Source organism: Pelophylax lessonae, assembly GCF_965119305.1.
Source record: "Pelophylax lessonae genome assembly, chromosome: 4".
NCBI classification, from domain to species: Eukaryota; Metazoa; Chordata; class Amphibia; order Anura; family Ranidae; genus Pelophylax; species Pelophylax lessonae.
Genome location: NC_138771.1, coordinates 165589359 through 165613855, shown reverse-complemented (window position 1 = coordinate 165613855; position 24497 = coordinate 165589359). Strand labels below are relative to the sequence as shown.

Genomic DNA, 24497 nt, shown 5'->3' with positions numbered 1-24497 from the left:
CTGACAGTCTCTACTCTCTGCTCAGAGTGGCAGGGAGAAATGAATGATCAGCGGGGTTTGATCATTCAGTTCTCACCCTTAGGGATGGCAGGGGAAAGATGCAACTTCGGACTGATGCTGCATCTACCTAGGTAAGTATGATTTAAAAAAAAAAAAACATTTTTTAAGCAGCTTTTAGCACTCCTCTCCCAAACTCCTACTACTACACCTCTGCACTAGGGGCTTTCAGTCTTAAGTGTTGCTTCCTGGAGGTAAGCTTAAACCCATTGGGGTCCAGAGTCCCCATAATCAGGTGATTGGGTCTCTGATTGGCTGAGGTGGTGAGGCGGGCTGATGATGTCACAAACTCTGTCTCCGCTAATCAAAGGAAGCTTTGTATCCATTTATAGAATACAAAGTTCCTTGTGAATAGCTGAACAGTCTTCAACCTGACTTGATTTTGTTCCAGGAGCAGGACAGGAAGTTCTTGTCCTGCTGCTGGAACACAGCACAGTATACTGTATGTATGTGAGGCCACATACAATTTAAAGCTCATTCACATGGGCAGAAAAAAATATGCATTTAGATGAATATGGAAAATAGTTTTTTATGCATCTACTGTAAATGCAGCAATATAGTAATCAATGAGCCCATACACACAGCTGCATCTACCTACGAAAAAGGGGATCTGTGCTAAGCTTTTCATAAAAAAAAAAAATTAGGACACAGCTGCAGATTTTACACAGGATCTTCTAGCTCTGCCAGCAGGAACCTTTCTTTTATGCAGAAAATACATGTATGCTTGTCTGAATGGGCCCCTATCCAGTGCACAAAGCCTCTGTAACCGTTAGGAAGCAAATGATTCATTGGACCAGTTTACTGTGGATAGGCAGCACAGCCAGGCTATGCAACGTACCCATACGTCACCACCAATCTTTAAGGTTTGGGGCCCGCATGTGCACGCCCCCTGCTGGGATTGGACACAGCATGAGTTTGTCAGCAGATTTCAGCAATTGATTTTGGCTGAAACCTGCTGATCGGCTGTAGCCAATCACAGCACAGAGTTCTGTGTAACATAGAACTCTGTGCGAGGACAGTGATCTGTCATGTTTCTTCTCCCTGAAATCAGTTCTGAGTTTAGGGAGAAAAATAAGCCATATCTGTTAGGTTTAATGTGTGCTGCTTTTACTATTAGGTACACAGTTAACCCCATTCCCAGCCAGTGTCATTAGTCCAGTGTGTACAGTATTATCACTATATTACTGTCACTAGCGACGTCAGTATCAGTCAGTTAGCACCATGTTGGCGCCACACTATTGTGGCATCACCTGGAAAGCCTTCTAAAATGGCGAATAGTTAGCAAAACAAAATGGTTGATTCTGACTATCCCAGTAGTAATACAAAGTCAGAAACAGTCAAGCTGCACAGTTTAGACCCCCTTCTCTCCCTTTATGTCTTTCTCTCTGTTCCCCTGTTACTAACAAGTATACAGATAAGTGTGAAACTTGGAATGGTAATTGCCATAGATAAGAAGTTACAGGGAACATCTGTATTGCTTGCCAAACTAATTAGGAAAATATGTATCTGTGACCTAACTGCTGAGATATATATATATATGTGTGTGTGTGTGTGTGTGTGTGTGTGTGTGTGTGTGTGTGTGTGTGTGTGTGTGTGTGTGTGTGTGTGTGTGTGTGTGTGACATACATGCTTATTTGGGTACTTGGCAAATTGACTTGAGTCGTTGCTAAGTCTTCTTCGCTAGCGAATAAAAAGATTTGTTTTCCTGAAGTTTGCATCCAGACTCCATTTCTGGTTTCCAAAAATTGATTGCTGCTACATTTCTTGGTGCGTTGGCTGGAAAACCAGGTGGAAAATTTGAGATGGGTGGACATTCCACCACGACTCGTGGGGATCGGTCCAGAGCCTACCCCTTGGATCACGCCTATGTCTCAGGCAGATACCAGACAGACTGTCTGTGAGACTACGCTTCATCCTGGCCGCCTGCTCCAAAGCCGACCCAACGATGTCTTGAACTGGGACTCAGGAACTGACCAAGCAGTTGGAGCTCCACTTCAGGACCAGGTAAGATCTTTGCCTTTTGGTTGGGATAACAGTCAGACAGGACCTCGCAATTCGAGGGAAGGGGATCCTGATCACCTCTCAAGGAAACCCCAAGTCTGATCCAGTCTGTTAATTATCCTGGATGGCAAAAGGTAGGTGTGAATAGTGTGCATGAGACGCTGTGTCAAGAGTCTTGGACCCCTTACCAGATTCTCAAAACCTTACCCTACCCTCTGTGTCTGTGTTAACGTCCCTAGGTTACAAAATGGGTGGGAACCAGTCAGTCCTTTTACCCCCTAGAGTGTATGATAAAAAATTTCAGGAAGGGATGCTCAAAGGTAACACAATAGGGTTATTGTTGTGTCTGCATCTTTAAGTGTTAAACTTCTAAACTAAAAATGTATCGGCAGTGTCTGTCAGTACATGCAAGCCTCCTAGTAAAAAAAGAATAGACACTGATACCGTAATATTTAGTGTTTTGGTTAACTGCTGTTCTGCTGTAAGATTGTACCTGAGCCTCTGCATAGTAAGTTAAAAGTAATATTATAAAAAAAAAAAAGAAAGTGAGTAGAGCAAATGATATAGAAGTTAAAAAATAAAAATAAAAAAAAGTAAAGAGTATGTTATGAGAATCTCTCCCTGGTACGAATAATATGTAAACCCATGGATTGAATGGATTTTGCAACATGGAGTGAAAAATTATTTCTTTTCTACAAGATGAAGCAAATGATGAGTTCCACATAAATATGGTAAAGAAATTGCGTTTGGGGGACAGAGAAGCATTCCCATGGTTTTCAGGGAATCCAGAGTGGGGCATGAGGTATGTGAGAGCGGGAGGATTAAATTGTTTGCAGTATGCCCCGGGATATACTCCTGAGCCCCCACAGGTATTTTCTAATGTTCCCTCAGTCCCTGGACCATCCCCATATAGGTATGATGCAGTATACTCCTCTCTCCCACTAAAGAAAGAAGATCAATTAAGACCAAAATGGTACTGTGTCTATGCCCACACATCACTTCCTGCCCCTGTTCATCAAGTAGGACAACAACTCCCAGATAGCCAGCATGGTGCGGAAAGGGAACTAAGAGCAAGAGGAGAAGAAATTCCAAGGGAAGATAAGGGTGTGGCAAGTACCTCATCGCCTGACTCCACAGTGGTATATTCCCCTATTACATTATGATCAGGGCAGAAAGTACGACCAGTGATGCAATTTCCATTTATTATAATGGGAAATGATGTAGTAATTAAATCCATGGATACACCTGAACTAAATTATATAATCATTGGCAAAATCTTGGGATATGACTTGGACTCGGGTTTGACTGGATAAAGGTGCCCATGACTGGACACCGGCTTGCAATTTTGTTATTGTTTGATAAATTGGGCGAGAGACTGATATACCAATGAAACTTTTGTATCTTTAGGAAGTCTCAATTGGTAATAGTAAAAAAGCATTGGTCTGTAGAAGTTTCAGAGCAATGAGACTTGTTTGAATATCGAAAACGATAAGCTGACCGATTAGGCGGTAAAACTGCAGTAACGTAAGATGTGTGTATGAGTTGAGCTCTTTTTGTTGTGTTCGCTAACTAATGATGAGGAAATGTGGCTTGTATGAAGATGTTGAATGCATTTTGTTTTCTCTGTAGTAAACGTGGCAATGTTACCTGAATTATGACAGAAAGGTAAAGCTAAGTATGTAAGTTTATTATTAGGAGAGATAAGTAATCAAATTAAGGTGAAAGTTTTGTAAAGTGGTACTGTATATGAGAAGGATAGAAGCCTTTGTAGAAAGTTTTTGTATGTTTAACTGAGAAATCATTTGTACAGCCTCCTCCATACATAGAGGGACATGTCAGGGGCAGGTATGAGCAGAGAGCAAGTCTCAATGCCCCACCCTGTAGACTGGGGGAATTAAGTTTAAGTCATTATGTTGCACAGGAAGATGACCAAACCCCGTCAGTCTTCAGTTGCAGTGTATATACCCCAGATTGTTACCTGGGCTTGACACTCTCAGCATAAGTAGGATGAAAACAGCCACAGAAGCAACCAATGGGTGCATAGGTAAAATGTCCACTTCCACACCAAAGACTCCTGGTGACAGAAACCGGACTCTTGCCCAGTCTTTCAACTCACATATGACAGACTTATTCTGCTCAATAATTCAAACTTATAGTCCCACTTTGGCGGACTGCCAGCAGCTCCTACTGATTCTTTTCAATGCAGAGGAGAGACACAGAATAAGCCAAAGCAGTTTTAAAGTATGCTGAAGAGTTAGGAAAAAACAGCTGTGGCCCCATTGGGTAGGTTACACAATGAATAGAGAACCTGACAGAATGAAACAGAAAGTTGACATGTTAGCAGAGGCACTGCAAAAAAAAAAAAAAAAACTCAGAAAGGCAGAAAATGCGCAGACCTGGATCAAAATAAAGAAACAGCAAGTAATGTGAACAAATTACCTGTTGCAGCTACTCACAGTACATGGGATCATGGCAACGCCCTGTGGCGTACTTCTCAAAACAACTGGACACTGTAGTACAGGGTTGGCAACCTTGCCTGCGGGCCGTTGCAGCAACAGCCCTCTTGGTGGCCGAAGCTGACAAGCTATTACTAGGTCAGGAAACCTATGTCTGGGTCCTACACCAGGTACAGACATTATTGGATTACAAAGGAAATCACTGGTTCACTAACAGCCAGATGGTCAAATACCAGGCAATGTTGCGTGAAAATCCTCAAATTCATCTAGAGACTGTTAATACCCTAAACCCAGCAACTCTGCTTCCCACCTCACCAGAACCTCTGTCACATGACTGCCTTCAGGTAATGGATCAGGTCTATGCAAGTCGGACAGACTTGAAAGACAGCCCCTTGGAAAAGCCAGATGTTGAGTATTTACTGATGGCAGCAGTTTTGTAAAGGATGGGATTCGCTATGCAGTGATTAAACAGGAGACAGTGATAGAGGCAGGAGCCTTACCACAGGCAACTTCTGCTCAGAAAGCTGACCTAATTGCACTAACAAGGGCATTACAACTGCTGCCTAAGACTGAATGTTTATGTGGACTCAAAGTATGCCTTCCTGACTCTCCATACTCACAAAGCCCTGTATAAGGAAAGAGGGCTCATTACACCTGGAGGGAAGAGCATCAAATATGGGACAGAAATACTGGAACTCTTGGAAGCAGTATAGCCCCCCCCCCCCCCTCTGAAGTTGTAGTGATCCACTGTAGAGGCCATCAGAAGGGAGGCTCCTGGGTAGCTAGAGGCAACAGGACAGCAGACCGAGCAGCCAGAGATGCAGCATTCCTGCGGCCCCCACAACAGAAAATGACCCCCCTGTTCACAGTACCACTCTCTGAATGGGATCCAATCTACACAAAGGCAGAACAAGAAAGGATAGAGGCTGAACCTGGAAAGTACAGGGAAGACCGGTGGTACCAGCTGCAGGATGAACAAGTTGTCATCCCAGCTGCATTAGCAACTGAATTAATGACAGAATTCAACAGACGAACACACATGGCAAAACAGCCATTGAAAAGGCCCTAGAGAGACATTTTCTTATTCCCCAGCTACCCACACTGGCACAAGCTGCAGCCAGCAGATGCATAGAATGTGCCCGAAATAACCCCAGACAAGGGCCTGTACCAATTCCCGGAATACAAGCTGTAGGGCCTTCACCGATGGAAGAATTACTACTTGACTTCACTGTCATGCCTCACTCAGGAGGATACAAATATTTGCTGGTGGCCATCAGCACCTATTTGGGCTGGGTAGAGGCCTGGCCCACACAAACTGAGACTACAAAAGAAGTGATCAAATGCCTGCTCCATTAAATCAACCCCAGATATGGAATACCCTCATCCATAGACTCAGTCAGCAGCCCAGGCTTTGTTCAAAGGTGCCTCTGGGAATTAGCAACAGAACTCAAGACCACTTGGAAACGACATACCGCGTATCGACCTCAAAGCTCTGGAAAAGTACAAATGATGAATCGTACCCTGAAATCGCCACTGGCCAAACGCTGTCAGGAAACCCAAATGAAGTGGACCTTGATGCTGCTCATTGCTCTGCTGAGAATTCGTCCCCTTTTGAAGTACTATATGGTAGGCCCCCACCCATCATAAAAGACATCAAGGGAGACTTATACCGTATAGGGGGAAAGGTGAACTGTGAACTGTTACAGAAATACAGATAAGTGTTAAACTGGGAATGTTAATTGCCATAGATAAAGTTACAAGGAACATCTGCATTGCTTGCCAAACTAGTTAGGAAAAGATGTATCTGTGGCGTAACTGCTGATATATATATGTGAAGTACACACTTATTTGGGTACTTGGCAAATTGAATTGAGTCGTTGCTAAGTCTTCTTTGGTAGCGAATAAAAAGGTTTGTTTTCCTGAAGTTTGCATCCGGACTCCATTTCTGGTTTCCAAAAACTGTTTGCTGCTACACTATCACAGTCACACTATAGGTCACTGGTCAATGCCATTACTAGTATGGATCCGTATCTTGATTACAATCAGAGCTATACTAGTGTTCCCAATAGTATAGTGTCCCCAATAGTATAGTGTCCCCAAAAACGCAGATTGTTTTTTTTTTTTTGGGTTTATGTTCAATCGTTTTTATTAGATTTCCAAACAAAATCATGAACAATACATGGAGAGAAAAGAGAACATAGTAGATAAATGACTGTCAGTGCAATCTGGAAAGCTTAAGGTACATGTCAGACAGTTACTGGGAATGTACAGTAATATAACCTGTGTCCTTATTAATCAAATAATAAATGCAAGGTATGGTATCATCGAACTTCATGTGTGTAGTCCCACCAACTCCGCAACACCCCTACTGGGTACAAGCTGTGTCCTAGGGCACAGGGCAGTACACCATGCCTCAAACTGCATGAGAGGCCCGATTTTACAAGCTTTAGCCCAATCTAGATTGTAGCGCAACTAGCACACAGGAGAAACCATCAACATTAATATAGTAATATATTATTTGGTAAACCAAGAGATCAGAGTCTGAATTAGATCAATGTCATGAGTACATAAAACAAACTGGGTATGGAAGAAGTAGGTATGGAAACTGGGTTTATTTATATAGAGTAAAGTTAAGAGAAAGATAAGAGGATTCGAAGATAGAAAGAAAAGGAGAGAAAAAGAAAAACACACTAAAGGGGACAAGGTTAAAGAAAATCTCTACCCCTGAGAATGGCCCGGACCCTCCGCTATAAAGTCAGCAAAGGCTGAGGAGAATCAGAAATGAAGCCATACAGTCCACATAATAGAGTGGGCTTCGTCGGTACCTGTGTTCCAGGAAATCATGCATTCCAAATGTTCCATCCTGTCCATTTCACAAGTCCAATCCGCCATTGAGGGTGCCAGTGGCTGCCTCGAACGTCTAGCAAACACAGAGCGGGCAGATGTCAGGAAGTGTCGAATTAGGCTTTTTTAAATTTGTTTATAGCAGCCGGGCAACATGGACAGTACAGTTATACGAGGTTCATTTGGGAACTTGTCCCCCGTGAGGTTGTCATACAGGCGAAGAATCTTATCCCAGAAGGGAATAATCCGCGGACAGGAGCTCCATATGTGTGACATGTAGCCAGGCGCCTGCAAATATCTCCAGCATGTATCTGGTATTGTATGGTCAAGTTTATATAGGACAATAGGGCAACAATACCACCTAGATAGGATTCAGTAATTGCATTCTTGGGCTATAGAGCTGACAGACAATTTAAAAGAAAGCGCCAGTGTTTTGTTCCACTCCATCTCCTCACCAGGTACACACAGTTCCTGTTCCCATTTAGACATAAAAGGAGGAGGGTCAGGGTGGGTTTCTTGATAAAGTTGGGATAACAAGTGGCCTGGTCTCTCAGTTTGGGACAGTATTCAAATGTTGTTTTTGATCTAGTGAGGTCACTAGCGTTCGGTAGCTTTTCAAAGAAATGAGCTAATTGGGTGTGTTCAAGCCAAGCTCCAGGTGGGTTGTGGCATTCGGGGAGCAGTTGAAGCAAGGGATTTATTTTACCTTTACAGAGCGTGTGTGTCAGCAAAGGATTATCAGATTTCTGCCAGGACAGGAATTTGGTGTTTGTAGAAGTAGGGGAAAAGAATGTGATGCCAAACAAAGGGGTCAGGGGACTAGGTCTAGAGGATGACAATCCCTTAGCCAGATATGTTTTCCATATCTGTAGTGTGTTGGATGTTGCAAGAGGCAATAGGGCAGAGGGGGTGGGTGGGTCTGTCTGAGGAAGGGATGTTCGATCTGAAAGTATCAGATCATTTTCCAAAATAGACCATAATTTAGTGGAGTGGCCGTAATACCAATCAGCCACCCGGAGAAGCACTGCCGCATGAAAATATACCTGTAGGTTGGGAAGAGCGACGACTCCTCTAGCTTTAGGCAATTTCAAGGTGTGTGGGCTAATTCTAGATCTCTTGTGCTGCCAAATAAAGTTTTGGATAGCTTTATTGATATTCCGTAAAAAGCCCCGGGGTGGAGAAACAGGAAGTGCCTGAAAGACATATAGAATATTGGGTATAATGTCCATCTTAACAGCATTAATACGGCCAAACCAAGAAAGGTTCAGTTTATCGTATGTTTTAAGACATGCGTGTATCATCCAGAACAGGGGTGTGTAGTTGATATCTGCCAGGGTAGACAAAGAGGAAGGTATATTGATGCCAAGGGATTTGATAGCTGTATTTTACCATTTAAAGGAGAAGGTAGTATGCAGGCTAGATAAGAGATTTTCGGGCAAAGATACATTAAGGGCTTTGGTTTTATCGTAGTTAACTTCAAAGTTGCTCACCACGCTAAACTCCGAGAATGTTTTGGTAATGGCGGGTATAGACTTCAAGGGATTAGAGACATCCAATAAAAGGTCGTCTGCAAATAAGGACAATTTATAATGACGTTGGCCAACAGAAATGCCTTCAATATCAGTATTTTGTCTGATGGCATTAGCTAGATGTTCCATAGTAAGATTTTAAAGTAGTGGTGAAAGGGGACACCCTTGATGGGTGCCATTACATATCCGTATTGTATCTGATAACATGCCATTAGAGCGAATTTTTGCAGTAGGGTCCTCATACAAAGCACGAATCCTACATAGCATTAGGTCCCAGACCCACTTTTTCGAGCGTCCTGTCAAGAAACTGCCAGTGAACCCGGTCGAAGGCCTTTTCAGCATCGACCGAGATCAAGCATGCTGGGATGTGACATTTTTGGGCAAACTCCATCAGGGTAACCATTTTAAGCATATTATCCCTAGCCTCCCTACCGGGGGTAAATCCCACCTGGTCAAGATTAATCAGGTTGGGTATCAATGGTGTAGGGCAATTAGCTAGTATCTTGGAATATAGTTGGACATCTATGTTGGTTAGGGAGATTGGGCGATAACTGCCACAGAATGTAGGATCGTTCCCAGGTTTGGAAAGAACCACAATGTGAGCCTCTAGAGCTTGTCTTGGGAAAGGAGAGTTGGGGGAAATGGAATTAAATTATTTTGTAAGAAACATTAAAGGGGATCAAGGAAGGATTTATAGAAGCGAGTAGAGTACCCATCTGGGCCCGGACTTTTATTGGGTTTAAGGGAGATCACAGCTGCAACCTCCTCTTCAGTAAATGGTTGTTCAAGAGTTTGCACTGTCCCTGCAGGAAGGGTCGGGAGCGCTGTGTTGGCTATTTACTGGTCTACCTTGGTTCGAAATGTTTCTGGGTGTCCCCGAGGGGGTATGTGGGTATATTACACAAATTGTCGTAAAATCATCGGAATGTCCCATTATATTTCCTTGGGATGGTGGGTGACCTGGCCATCGGGGCGCTTCAGCTTGGGAATAGAGGTAAGGCAGTTTTTAGTATGGAGGGCTCTAGCCAATAACCTCCCAGGTTTATTGGCTTCAACATAAAATAGCTTAGGTATCTTGTCTTTGATGGACATGGTCCTTTGTTCGAAGAGGTGTAATAACTTAAGCCTGGCCTCAGACAGGGCAAGTTGTGTAGTCGATGTTTGGTTATGCTTATGTGAGCATTCCAGATCAGCGATTTGACCCGTCAGCTCTTGAATTTGAGAAAGACAAATTTGTTTGAGCCTATAGCCATGCTTAATAAAGATCCCGCTTAGAACACATTTTAGGGCCTCCCATTGAATCAGGGTAGTTGTATCGTCAGAACTATGATCGGAAATGAAGTTAACTATACTGGTCCGTATTTCAGTAGAGCATAGTTCGTCTTGTAACAGGGAGTCGTTCAGTCACCACATCCAAGCTTGCGTAGGGAGGTCAGGTGTGGAAAGGGACAAGTATACTGGGGCATGGTCAGACCACAGTATGCTGCCTATCCTACTCTGAGGATGGAGTGTCAGAGCATATTGGCTAACAAGAAAGAAATTGATGCGGGAGTAGGAGTTATGGGCATGAGAGTAAAAATAGTAGTCCCTGTCGGAGGGGTGGAGTATGCACCACACATCGACTAGATTTTGTTGAGTAATGAATCTCCTTAACCCTATTAATTTGGGCGTAGGAAACAGAACTTTTGCCCGAGGAAGCATCCAATGGAGGGGTTAAGGACACTGTTAAAATCCCCAGCCAAAAGGACTATTCCCTCAGTGAATTCTATCAATTTGTGAAGATATTAAATGGTGTGATTTGTTTGGTCTTGATTAGGAATGTACATTGGCAAGAGTGTATAATTTACCACTTAGAGAAATTTTCAGGAAGAGAAAACCCCCCTCAGGGTCCGTGCACGAGTCTAGAAGATTATAGGTTACTGATTTATGGAAAGCAATTGCCACGCCCCTGGATTTTGACTGGGCATAAGTGCTATGGAACCAGGACGGGTAATATTTATTCTGTAGCACAGGAATATGATTCGAGCGAAAATGGGTATCTTGAAAAAAGATGACATCAATTTTGGACTTGTGAAATTCGTACAATACCTGTGATCTCTTGGATGGTTTGTTCAGGCCACGGGTGTTAAACCAGCAGAGATTAACTGCAGCAGCATTCCGGGACCCCCTCATGGCGGTACAGACAAAAAAAAGGGGGGGAGGGAAACGAAAGGGGGTGAGGGAAGAAGAGAGGAAGGGGAAGAGTGAAAAAAGGATGAGAAGAAAGAGAGTAAATGGGAAAATAAGATGCTAGCATTAGATCTAGCACCACTTACGTACCCTATGCAGGAGTGGCTATAAAAGCCAACAGATTTTTCCTGTCCTGAAAAAACAACACAGATAGAAACTCTGATTTCTATGTGGGGAAAGGAGTTGTCCACTAAGCAGTGTGTCTAAGCATTGGCTATGCTGTAATGTCATAAGCCACCTGTAGCGTAATGAAGATAGAGGGAGACTAAAAATGGTACAGATAGAAATCAGTATATATATATATATATATATATATATATATATACATACACACACACACACACACACAGCATAACATTCAGTAACAACATTATCAACAAGTTAATTTCCCTGGCTATATTCTTAGGCGGTTCGCCCCCATGAGGAGAATCCAGGGAGGAATCTCAACCCAAGGCAGTCCACTGAAAGCTCGACCACCACCCATTTTGTACCGGGTCAAAAGGTAACAGCTATATAGTATGCGAAGGGGAAGCTAGGCAAGCACATACAATATTGTATGTTATATTATAGTCATATTATACTGTACTCCGGTCAGCTCGGAGCACAATATAAAACTAAAAGGGTAACATGTCAGAAGGTAATCCCTGCCCTTGGACGGTACAAGCCCCACAATCATGTGAGGGGGCACAATAGAATGCAAAAAAAAAAAAGGGGGCGCAGACCCAAGCCTCACAGTCTGATCCAAAATGCAAGGGTAGGTGGCGCACAAGTCATACAGCCATCATCCCAGTGAATCACCTGAGGGCAGAATTTGGCCGGATTTGTCATAACCATGGGCAAACTTATTAACAGAATGAGAAAACAACTGCTCATGGGGAGCGACTAATAAGAGCAGAGGGGTGATGTGTCAGAAAATGAAAGTAGCAATGGATCCTGATCCTGGGTAAAAGGAAGACCACAGTATAAGGCCATTAAAGCTCTCTAGCCAGGGGGTCCATAGGTTGTGATCTGGGAATGCTTCTAGTTGAGGGTCTGCGTCTTCTGCGTTGCGGGAGAGGGGGACCAGGAGGAACCAGGTCCAGTGCCAACCAATCAGGTAGGATAATGGGTTCTATGTCAAGGAAACGGAAAACGTCCGGCAGTTGTTTAGGGTCGTTTAAGAAGATACTGTCTTCCTGTAGGCGAATAATTAGGCCAAAGGGGTACCTCCAAACATACGTGCCTCCACAGTCCCGAATTTTATCCAGAAGTGGTTTCACCAGGCGCCTCATTTATAGAGTCCTGCGGGAGAGATCTGGTAGAAGATGGATCGTGGCGCCATCGAATTGGATTGAGCCCCTATTCCAGGCACGTCACATGATCTCCTATTTCAAAAGAAAAAAGTGAAACCTGTATAAGACCTCTAGGTTGGGTTCGCTCTCCATTGCCCAGGACATTAAACCTGTGCACACTATCGATCTCTATAGACGTGGAGGCAGGCCTGCCTAGGATGTTGTTGAAAATACTGACAACAGTGTCCTGCAGAACCACCTGTCTAGTGGCTTCTGGAATGCCACGAAGTTTAATGTTATTACGCCTATGGCGATTTTCCAGATTGTCATGTTGTAGACGAAGGTAAGTAAGAGCAGATTGCTGTTGTTTACATGAGGCCTCTAGTGCATTTACCCTTTGCAAGATCAAGTCTCTATCAAAAGATAAGGTGCTCACATTATGTTCAAGGGCTTGCACTGTATGATTAATTTTAGTAATATCTTGGCGCAGGGACGACACCATGTTGGCAGCAATAGTTTTCATGTCCTGCTTAGTGGGGAGTGAGAGCAATATGGCTGACATTGCCGTGGGAGAGAGAACAACAGGAGACCCAGGGATAGCTGAAACACCACTGCCAGCCCCATCAGCCATCAAGCCAGTTTGTAATGGGCTAGCCGGCCTGTCCTCTCCTAGCAGGGATGGTATATCAGAGAGGAGATAGTTCGGGGATGCAGGGTCACTATCTGCAGAGGAGGAGAGCGGGGGAGAGCTGTGCACTTGCAGTTTAGGCGCAGGGTGTGCAGGCTTATCCCTCGCCGAGGCGCCAACTTGTCACAGGAGGCCGACCGAGTGTTTGGTGTTCTCAGGCCAAAAAACAGCTGAATGGAGGCGGGTTGCGATCTGCCAGGTTCCCGCTTGGGCATCAATCTTTTGGATAGGAGCTGTGTGGAACGGCATGAAATCCTCTATCTTTAAGGCAGCAGGCACGGAACTCAGACAGGACACGTCTTCACGTCGCATAGCGCGGCTCTGCCCCACGCAGATTGGTTTTTACCAAAGACATGTAGCAGATTACATTTTGGCCTAAGTTTATGGATTCATGGGGGGGACTTTGGTAATATTTCGCACAACTGAATTTTATGAACTAATATTTTTTTTATGATTTACTGTGCAAATGTATGAAACGTATAATTTAAGGGGACAGTGCTGGGGATCTGCATATGTATAAGACTGTACAATTGCCAGGCACAGTGCCACAAAGCAAAAAATGCCCTGGTCGTGAAGTGGGTAAAACCTTCCGGAGGTCAAATGGTTGAAGTTAAATGAAACCTGGAGATCAGATTCACACAAATATTATACTGAGAAGAAGGCTGAGTGAGTGCTCTTCCCATGCTGATGTACCCAGGCCAGAATAGCCTAGACTAGGAGGCCAGATATAGTCACTGATAAAGCCTCCATGGGTACATTTGGTGACAATTATTTAAAATGATTTTGTTTAAAAACTCCCTTGGCCATGAAGTGGTCAGAGTGAATCTTGCCTTTCCCTCACGACTGGTTTACCACTTATGAAAGGACACCGGTTTAGAATAAGGTTCCTGCTGGACCCGATGTTCCTATATGTCCTGCGCCGTTCTCTGCTCGTCCTGTCACTTGCTGGTCTTGTATATGATCAAAATAGTAATTTTTGCCAGAAAGAAAGATGGCCGCCCGCTTGTTGTATTCCCTGTTTCCGTGCTGTACCTACTCAGGCGCGCACACGTACGGCAGCCTTGCTGTGGGCGCGGGAACGCGCTGGAGTTGGTCTTGGCAGTATGATTGGAAGTTGAGCGCAGGTAAGAGGGAGAGCAAGGTGTGCGTGCAGGGGGGCGGCACGGACATGTGAAGGCTCCACATGTGACTCCTCCATGTCCAGATGTCTGTCTGCTGGTACGAGGAGGTCACTAGACGTGACAACACAGCTAGATAAAACGGGGGCACTGTATGGCAGGGCAGGAGTGCGGCTCTTTATATAGAGGGGGAGTCAATGGTCACATTACACCCTCTGCTGTGGTGACATTACACCCTCTCCTGTGGGCACACTACACCCTCTACTTTGGGCACATTACACCCCACTTCTGTGGTCACATTTCACCCTCTGCTGTGGGCACACTACACCCCACACCCTCTATTTTGGGCACATTACACCCCGCTTCTGTGGTCACATTTCACCCTCTGCTGTGGGTACACTACACCCCACACCCTCTATTTTGGGCACATTACACCCCGCTTCTGTGGTGACGTTACACCCTCTCCTGTGGGCACGCTACACCCCACACCCTCTATTTTGGGCACATTACACCCCGCTTCTGTGGTCACATTTCACCCTCTGCTGTGGGCACACTACACCCCACACCCTCTATTTTGGGCACATTACACCCCGCTTCTGTGGTCACATTTCACCCTCTGCTGTGGGCACACTACACCCCACACCCTCTATTTTGGGCACATTACACCCCGCTTCTGTGGTGACGTTACACCCTCTCCTGTGGGCACACTACACCCCTTTCCTGTGGTCACATGGCACCCTAAACCCCACAGCTTTTACTATGGGCACCCTACACCCCACTTCTGTGGTCAAACAGCAACCTACACCCCACTTCTGTGGGCACCCTACACCCCACATCCTCTACTGTGGGAACATTACACCCCACTTCTGTGGTCACATTACACCCTACACTTTGCTTTTGTGGCCACCCTACAGCCCGCTTTTGTGTGGCCACCCTACAGCCCACTTCTGTGGGCACATTACATGCTACACCACACTTCTGTGGGCACACTACACCCCATTTTTATGGGAGCTCTTCATGACGGTGTGCAGTGTATAAGCAATTGTTTTAACCTCTTCAATGCCGGGCCAATTCTGATCGATATCCAGGGATTGCTGCACTTAAAAGTTTTTTGAAAAGTATTCACATACAAGCAAGTCGCATATTGTTCCATAAATAAGTTTCAGGCTGTAAAGCTTGCGCCCCCTTCTTCAGGTAGAAACAATCATGAACATTTTGAAAGATTTTCATGTTTGTTCCTACCTAAAGAAGGACGCAAGCTTTACAGCCTGAAACTTGTTTATGGAACAATATGCGACTTGCTTGTATGTGAATACTTTTCAATAAACTTTGAAGTGCAGCAATCCCTGGATTTGTTTCTATATATGGCCTTTGGGAGGGCCTGATTGCTTGCACTGCAAGAGCACTGTAGTGTTGCTCGCCCAAGCTTTGAAGTACAACAATTGCTACAAAATTACTTAGAACCACCAAATATTATGTATATTTTTTTTTAAACTAGGCCCTAGATTAATAAAATGGTGGGTGTTGCAATTTTCTTTATGTCACGCAATATTTGCATAGCTGATTTTTCAAACGCAATTGTTTTGGAAAAAATACACTTTAGTGAATTGTAATGCACAAAAACACAATATGATGCCCAATTGTTTGGTAAAGCATAAAAGATGTTACACCGAGTAAATAGTTACCTAACATGTCATGTTTTAAAATTGCACACGCTTGTGGAACGGCTCCAAACTATGATATTAAAAAATCTTCATTTAAAATTTTATAAACCTTTACAGGTTTACCTTTACCAGCTCAGAGTTTACACAGGCGGTCTGGGGCTAGAATGATTGCCTTCGCTATAAAGTTTACAGCAATTTTGGGGTGGACGCAGGTAACCTCCAGGGATGGTCGGACCTGACTGCAGGTTCGCTCCTCCCATCCTTAAAAATCCCTCAGTGAGCAAGGCGTCTACCACTCCCTTTCCACCCTTGTCTGGACCTGGAGTCTGGTGGGGTTAGCAGTGTGGGTAAATTGCAGGGGGGTTCCGGTGCAGAGCGTGCAGCGTTGCAGAGGGCACAGGGCAGATTCTGTCAGCATGCTGTAGCTGATGGTGGCCATTTTTCCTTAGTCTGGCTGGTCTCTGTTTGGCGGCCATGTTTGTGTAGCCTGATGATGTCACAGGGGCCATTTTCCCTTAGTCTGGCTGGTCTCCAGCTGGCGACCATGTTTATGTAGCCGGATGATGTTACGGAGGACCATTTTCCCTTTGTCCGGGAGACGCTGGAGACGACCAAAGCCTCGTGGGGATGCCGACATGAACTGGGATGGTGTCCATGTTGATGCTGGGTTCGAATTCTCCGGTGCTCCTCCGATCGGTAGGGTGAGCCCTTGGGATCCCTGTTCTCTCTGCTGATCGGTACCCTGAGCCTTGGGGGGATCCTTTAGCGGTGCCAAAAGATCGTTTTTGTACAGCAAGGTCCTCCTTTCCTTATGGAGCCTCAGTGTCACATCTCCTTCACTGACCCCCTCATGGAGGCGGCAGGTCCCTCGGAAAACCCAGCTTCCCATGGTTGCACTAACTGTGGTCCTGCAGTCCTTAGTGTCCCGGGTGGAAGTGGTGTGTGGGCAAAGGCCCAGGAGGAAGTGTCCCCCGCCTTTCCCTGCTCAGTCTGTCTCATCTAAATCTGAGCCTAATGGCGCAGTGGACGGGGCCTGTCCAGGAGGGCTTAATATCACACCCCCAGATCCATCTGATAGTGAGGATGATTCTTCCATTGTTGCAGCAGCGAATTAAAAAGCGCTGGTAGACGCACTTATCACTGCAGTGCATGAGACTTTAAAAATGGAGGATGCGGCTGATGTAACCACGGACGTGGCTGTGTTGTTTTGTACGCATAAGTCATCTTGCACTCCAATGGTATTTCCTTATGTGCCTTATTTTGACAGGTTTTCCTGTAGGGAATGGGAACAGACAAAATTACCCTTTGAGGTCCCCAAATGTTTTGCTGTGCGTTACCCTTTTGAGGAGTCCCTTTTAAAAAAGTGGACTAGTCCACCAGTAGTGGACCCTCCTGTTTCCGGGTTGAACAGAGCTACCATGATCCTAGTAAAAGAATCCCTGTTTTTTAAGGACACGGCTGACAGAAAAGCAGAGGCTGTGGCACGTAGCATGTTTACTATGGCTGATTCGACATTGCGGCCAGTCTTTGCCTCAGCCCTGGTGTCTCAGACCTTACCTGAATGGGCCAAGCTTTTATGCCAGGGCCTTGGGGATGAGCAGGGCCACGCTGCTTATGTTGATTTAGCGGACCAGCTGGTCCATGGGCTGCAGTTTATTTGTGATGCAGCTTTGGATACAGCTCCTGCGCTGTCCAAACTGTTCTGTTTCAGCGGTGGTGATTAGGCGTGTGCTGTGGCTTAAGAATTGGTCCGCAGACCAAGCTTCTAAGAAAGCTCTCATTGATCTGCCCTTTAAGGTGAATGCCTGTTTGAGGCTACTCTGGACATCATTAAGGGTATCACGAGCGGGGAAGAGTACCTTTCTTCCATAGTCTAGGAAAGGAAGGAAGCCTCGTCGGCCCTCCCTCTCAGCACATAGAAAATTATTTTGTGCTTCTGGGATGGAGAATAAGGAAAATGGATCTTTCAAATCTTCCCCAGGAGGTTAAAAGCATCCTTGGTCTGGTAAGCCTAGAGCTAGCTTCTCCAGACTTGCAGACAAGACCCCTTCAGCATGAAGGTCTGCCCTCACCCATTATTGGGGTAGGGGGACATCTTCGCTGGTTTCCACCCTTCTGGACTTCCTTCATGAGCGTCAAGGGGGATCCTCAAAATATTTTTTTTGGGGTACCCAGAAAGGGGGCAAAGCTTGTCCTTTTTAGGTCCGGAGTCTCCTTGCGTGAATTTCATTCCTGCAAAGGTTCAGGTGATGTCCGTCCGAACTATCTAAGGTCCCCCCTATCCCTGTCCAGGGAATTGATTTACCTAGGTCCAATTCTAATTCTGACCAGGGTGATCCTTACTCCTGACAAACTTCATGAACCACAGGCCGTGATTCGCTGGCTGCTGTCACACAGATAGTTCAAGACGGTTCTGTTTGCACAGTCGAACCGGCTTCTTTAGCAGGTTTGGCTCCACAGGAGGATACAGAGGTTCATGGCAAGATCACGGGTTCCTCTGGTAGACACCGCAGGTGTCCAAGGGCCATGGTAAGGCCAGTATCATCCTCGACTCAGGCTTCATCCGCAATTCCTGCGAGGAATCAAGGGTGAGGATCTTCCAATCAGCCTGGTGGCCATAAATGTCCCTTGGGGGCTTCCTCTCACAGAAGACCAGTTGTCCCAAGGGCTGATTTACCATCCTGCTTTACAGGTACTGGTTTTAATGGCTTAGCTATTGAAAGCCAGGTACTGAGGGATAAAGGTCTGTCTGGATCAGTGATCCCTACTAAGATGAAGGCAAGGAAGTCGTCTTCCAGCAAGATATACCATCGTATGTGGAAAGTGTGCATTTCTTGGTGTGAGTCGATTGGCGATCATTCTCGATCCTTTTCTGTTGCTCGGATCTTAACCTTTCTTTCACAGGGCATTGATCAGACTCATGTTGGCCTTGAGTACCATCAAGGGCCAGGTGTCTGCCCTGGCAATCTTCTTTCAGCGAGCCCTAGCCACGCATTCTTTAGTTCGTACCTTCATTTAGGGGGTTCGACATGTGGCTCCACCTATACAGTCTCTTTTGCCACCATGGGATTTAAATTTAGTACTTTTGGTTCTCCAGAAACCTTCATTTGAGAATATTAAGAAGATTCCCGTGCCTACGTTATCCCAGAAGGTGACATTCTTGGTGGCTATTACTTCGGCCCGCAGAGTATCGGTATTGGTGGCATTATCCTGTTGCAGTCTCTATTTAGTGGTCCATAGGGATAAAGTGGTTCTTTGTCCCTGTACATCATTCCTGCCCAAAGTTGTCTCTGCCATAAGAACCCAGATCCCTCTTCTGCCCTCCAAAGATCAGTTTGATCAGATGTTTGTTCAAACCGGCTCATTTACATGAAACAAATCTCACTCTGTTCCAGGAATCGGATGCCGCAGGTCACATCCTTACCAGGCTGTGCGATCGCACAGAAGAGCCTGGTAAATACGGGAGAGGGGTGGGACCCCATTCCACCACCATTCCAGTGGCTTTTTGGCCACTAGGATTACTATTACATTGAAGGAAAATGCCCACCCCTACAAAAGCAGCACACTGTACACACATCACACATAATTAGACAAATATATAACTCCTTCCAACAGAGACAGGCAGTTACTCTAGGAGAGCAAGACGGGGCCATAGAAGGTCCTTAACCCATCAGCAGGACTGGTATCTGTTCCTTTGCACATGGAGGAACAGGATGAGCACTGCAAGAGCCCTACAAAATGACCCCCACCAGGCCACCGGTGTGAATGTGACTTCATGAGAGTGGCCTGAGGGCCCGACTTCCTCTAGTGGGCCCTGTGCTCACTGCCCAGCACAGTGGAGCTCGATTGCCATTGAACACCAGAATTTGCAGGTCCGCCACTGGCACCCTGTGCTTTTTACAGATGAGAGCAGATTCACCCTAAGCACATGTGACAGATGTGAAAGGGTCCGGAGAAGCCGTAGAGAATGTTCTGCTGCTTGTAACATCATTCAGCATGACCAGTTTGGTGGTGGGTCAGTGATGGTCTGCAGAGGCATATCCATGGAGGGATGCACAGACCTCTACAGGCTAGACAATGGCACCTTGACTGTCATTCGGAATCAAGATGAAATCCTTGGACCCAAACCCTACGCTGGTGCAGTGGGTCCTGGGTTCCTCCTGGTGCACGACAATGCCCGGCCTCATGTGGTGAGAGTATGCAGCCAGGTCCTGGAGGATGAAGGAATTAATAGCATTGAATTGCCCCCACGCTCGCCTGACCTAAATCCAATAGAACACCTCTGGGACTTTGTTTCGGTCCATCCGACGGCACCAGGTTGCACCTCAATCTGTTCAGGAGCTCAGTGATGCCCTGGTCCAGATCTGGGAGGAAATACCCCAGGACACCATCTGTCGTCTCATTACGAGCATGCCCCAACTTTGTCAGGCATGCATACAAACATGTGGGGCCATACAAACTACTGAGTACGATTTTGAATTGCTTGCAATTCAATTTCAGTAAAATGGACTAGCCTGCTGCATAATTTTTTTGGGGTGTCTTTTGAATTCAGCCCTCTGTAGGATGATAATTTTAATTTCCATCAAACGATGTGGCATCCTTTACCTTCCTAACACATTACCCAGTCCATTACCCGGTCCATATCAGTATAGATATCCAGCATGATATTTTTCCCCGTGGAAATCTGATTTTTTTTCAAAATGTTCCTTTTAATTTATTTGAGCAGTGTACATTTTGACCTAAATTTATGAAGAAATTAGATTTTTTTTTTTTATTTTATTGGATATTATACCAGAAAGTAAAAAATATTGTATTCTTTTTCAAAATTTTTCGATATTTATATTGCAAAAAGTAAGTGATGATCAAATACTCCTAAATAAAGCTCTATTTGTGTGAAAAAAAATTACCTAAATTTTGTTTATGTACAGCGTTGCATGACCGTGCAATTGCCCCTTCAAGCAGCATAGTGCTGAATAGCAAAAAATAGCCTTGTAATGAAAGGGGTAAAATCTTCCAGGGCCGAAGTGGTTAAAGATGGAGAAATGTACACTGCTTTATTATTATTATTCCATGTATTTATGTAGCGCTGGCAATCCACCCAGCAATTGACATATTGTACAATTGCATCTGTCCCTCAAGGAGTTTACAATCCAAGGTCCCTACCCCCACATACACCAATCAGCCGTAATATCATGACCACTGACGGATAAAGCAAATAATGTTGATTATCTCGTTGGAATGGCATCTGAATGAGTGAGATATATTAGCCAGCAAGCATGTTGTCCCTGAAGTTGAGTTGAAAGTAGGAAAAATGGACAAGCATAAGGATTTGACAAGGGCCAAATTGTAATGGCTAGGCGGCTGGGTGAGAGCAACTCCAAAACTGCAGCTCTTCCGTTCCTGGTCTGCAGTGGTCAGGACTTGCCAAAAATGGTCCAAGGAAGGAAAAGCAAAGCAACGACCTGGTCGTGGGTAGTCAAGGCTCATTGATGCACGTGGGTAGAGAAGGATAGCCTGAGCAGTCCGATCCAGCACAAGAGCTTCTGTAGCTCAATTTGCTGCAAAGATTAATGTTGGTTCTGATAAAAAAGGTGGTAGAACACAGTGCATGAGTTTGTTGTGTATGGGGCTGAGTAGTCAGACCAGTCAGGGTGCCCATTCTGCTGGCCTGTGTCCACAGAAACACACTGCAGTCCATTTAACATGGTTTGCTATGGATCTAGTTCACATCTGTGCATTTTGAGCCAGTGGTATTTTGGAAATACTATTATACTGTATATTAGTTAAGTGGGTGCTGTGCCAATTGGTTTACTGGGCTGATGGGTACCAAATATTAGGAATATGCATGCAAATGATATATATCATACTTTGTTGGCTCTAATTGGTGCAATATGAGAAATATAGCATCTCTGCAACTAGAGATGCTCGGAAATTTAGTCCTCCATAACCTATTGGCCGAAAATGGTGTTATTGGCATTTTGCCGCCATTAATGGCACGGAAAACTCACACAATTTTGGCTCAGTTCACACTATGGTGTTCCGGATTGCAAATCGGCACGATTCTGCCTGCCATTCCAAATCCCGTTTTTTTTTTTTTCAATAGCACTCAAATCGTGGAGCGATATTATAGCCCCGACGAATCGCGGTAAAATGGCGCAAACAGAATTGCGGGAGGCTTTTCACTCAAAAGCAGTTCCATTACTTCTTTTGTGCGACAGAAGCCTGAAAATTCTGTGAACACCCATGCGATCCGATTCCAGTACAGACCACAAACGGGTCCTGCATCATTTTGATCCAAATGCAATGTGAATTCAGCCATACAATCCGCAATGCGGTTCGAATCACATGCGATGTCTGACAATGCAATAGTGTGAACCCAGCCTTAACACCACAACGGACCAGTATGAAGTCATACGTTAAACTGGGTTCTGTTGAATGGTCCTGCCGGAAAGTCAGCATAATGACCTATGGCCACATCACTGATCAGTGTATTCTGACTGGGGGGGAATACAATAGCGCAGTACGGGGAGATACCTGCATTCACATTCCTTGTGTGGATGCAGGAATCTTTGAACTGTATTTTTTTTTTTTTTTTTTGTCCAACCAGAAAAATAGCTCCAGTGTTTATCCAGCTTTAGTCCAGAGGTCAAATGTCTTTATGAAACCTACAGTTCTACCTTTTACACGTATATCTGTTCTCTGGAATGTATATGGGGAACTGTTTGCAGACTTGCACTATGCACATTATATGCACTCTGTCCCTATTTATTGCAGGTGGAAAAAAATCTACTTGATAAGTTCTACAACCTTTTTTATGGTGACTATATCTGGCATCACAGTTGTAAAATGTGGTTCAATGCGATCTTCTTCTGAACCAATCCTCTAAAACAATAGTTCTTAACTCTAGGGAGACAGGGGCCCAGTAAATTCTCCAAAATATTCCATGCTCCAACATGGCTGTGATCGACTGGTAGATCACAATCTATCTGTTGCCAACCCAAATGCTAAAACTTCCCTACTCTGTCTATAATAAACAAAAGAAAAATGTAGGCTAATTTGGGATACACTGATACCTTTTTTTTTTTATCAGACTACGAGTATCGATACTTACTGAGACTACTGATACTTTGTGGTGCGATTTGCATCCATCCAAACTTAATCCAATCACACTGCAAAGAATTGCATGCAATTTAAACAAAAATGCAGTGCGATTTCTGTCCGAATCACATGCTGTTTCCACACCCCTCTTGTGTGAACCCAAGCTTGTCAGCAAATTCAGTCTACATTTTTTTTAATTAAACTGATTTCTAAAAGCATTACAATAGCACAACCACATCACTATTATGAAAATAATAGCTCCTCTATTTTACCTTGGTAAGAAGTGTGTCCTGTTTCACATATATGCGAACTGGATGCATTTTTAACCTCATTCAATGCGCATAACATGTGAATGTGATCAGCTTTCAATGGAGCGGGTTCGCACATGTGCAGGGGGGCCTGAAAAGGATCCTGTGCATTTTTGGGTTCGGTTCAGGTGCGAAGTCAGGGAAAAACTTGCATCTGATTTGCGCCTGCATCGGTGAACAGAAACGCACCAGACTCTGAACTACAAACCACAGCCGCAGATATGTGAACCCAGCCTGAAGCTGGCTATAGATGGATCAAAGTCCAGCAGGGACTGGCCAAATTTCGATTCATGTGTGGCCTCTCTCTCTCTTAAACAGAAGTCGATCGGGCTTGATGGTAAAATGTTTCTTGATCAGCAAGCCACCAATCAGTGTATTCCAACATAAGAGAATCCCCGCTGTAAGAACACCATGGGGTGGATTTACTAAAACTGGAGTACGCTGAAAATCCGGTGCAGTTGTACATAGTAACTAATCTGCTTCAAACATCAGCTTGTTCAATTAAGCTGTGGCAATAAAACATAGAAGCTGATTGGTTACTATTCTCAGCTGTACCAGATTCTGTGTGCACCAGTCCCAATGTCTCGACTGGGAGGATTCCTGTATCCACTGACTGATTGAACAAGCATGGGTAATCTATGGCCAGCTTTACTTCCTCCCACTAAAGGGTCTGAGGTTGCAATCTAATGACAGCCGAGAAAGATTTTTGTGCCTGGTGTCAGCTTATCGGACCAGAGGACCTTGTTCCAAGTAGTTCTGTGATATGGTATTCCACAGCTTACAAAACTACTGGAAGGAGTAACTGTGTGGTCTGTTTTGTCCTTGACAATTAAATTACCCTTTATTAAAACTGTACTTGCTATTTGGTGTTACTTAACTAGTGGCTAAAGGTGGCAGGCAAAATATTGTGCAGTAAAGGTGTCTTGTCTGTGTAAAGGTAGTTATACACTAGTAGGATTTTGTTTAACCACTTGCCGACTGCCGCACGACTATTTATGTCGGCAGTCAGCCCCTCACAGGCAGAGCGACGTAGGGCTAGCCTGTAAGGGTTTTGGGAGCGAGCGCGCGCCGCTGGATGCACGCTCCCGCACCCCCCCCCCCCCGCGCGTGTGCCCGGCAGACCCGATGAGAAAGGCAGGCGGCTAGTGTAAACAAAGCCGCCTGTCAGTTCTCCCTGTGTAAGAATGGTGATCAAACTGTTCTACTATGTAGGACCGTTGATAATTGTTCTTAC

General features: G+C 44.9%; 1 protein-coding gene across 1 annotated transcript in view; it reads left to right on the top strand.

Moving 5' to 3' along the window:
- Nucleotides 1-14137: 14137 nt before the first annotated feature.
- The window catches only part of MEST (mesoderm specific transcript), a 75800-nt gene continuing 65440 nt past the window's right edge, over nucleotides 14138-24497 (top strand). Inside the window, exon 1 of the mRNA XM_082255541.1 lies at nucleotides 14138-14199. The gene's annotated coding sequence lies outside the window, so the exon portion shown is untranslated. The remainder of the gene's footprint in view (nucleotides 14200-24497) is intronic.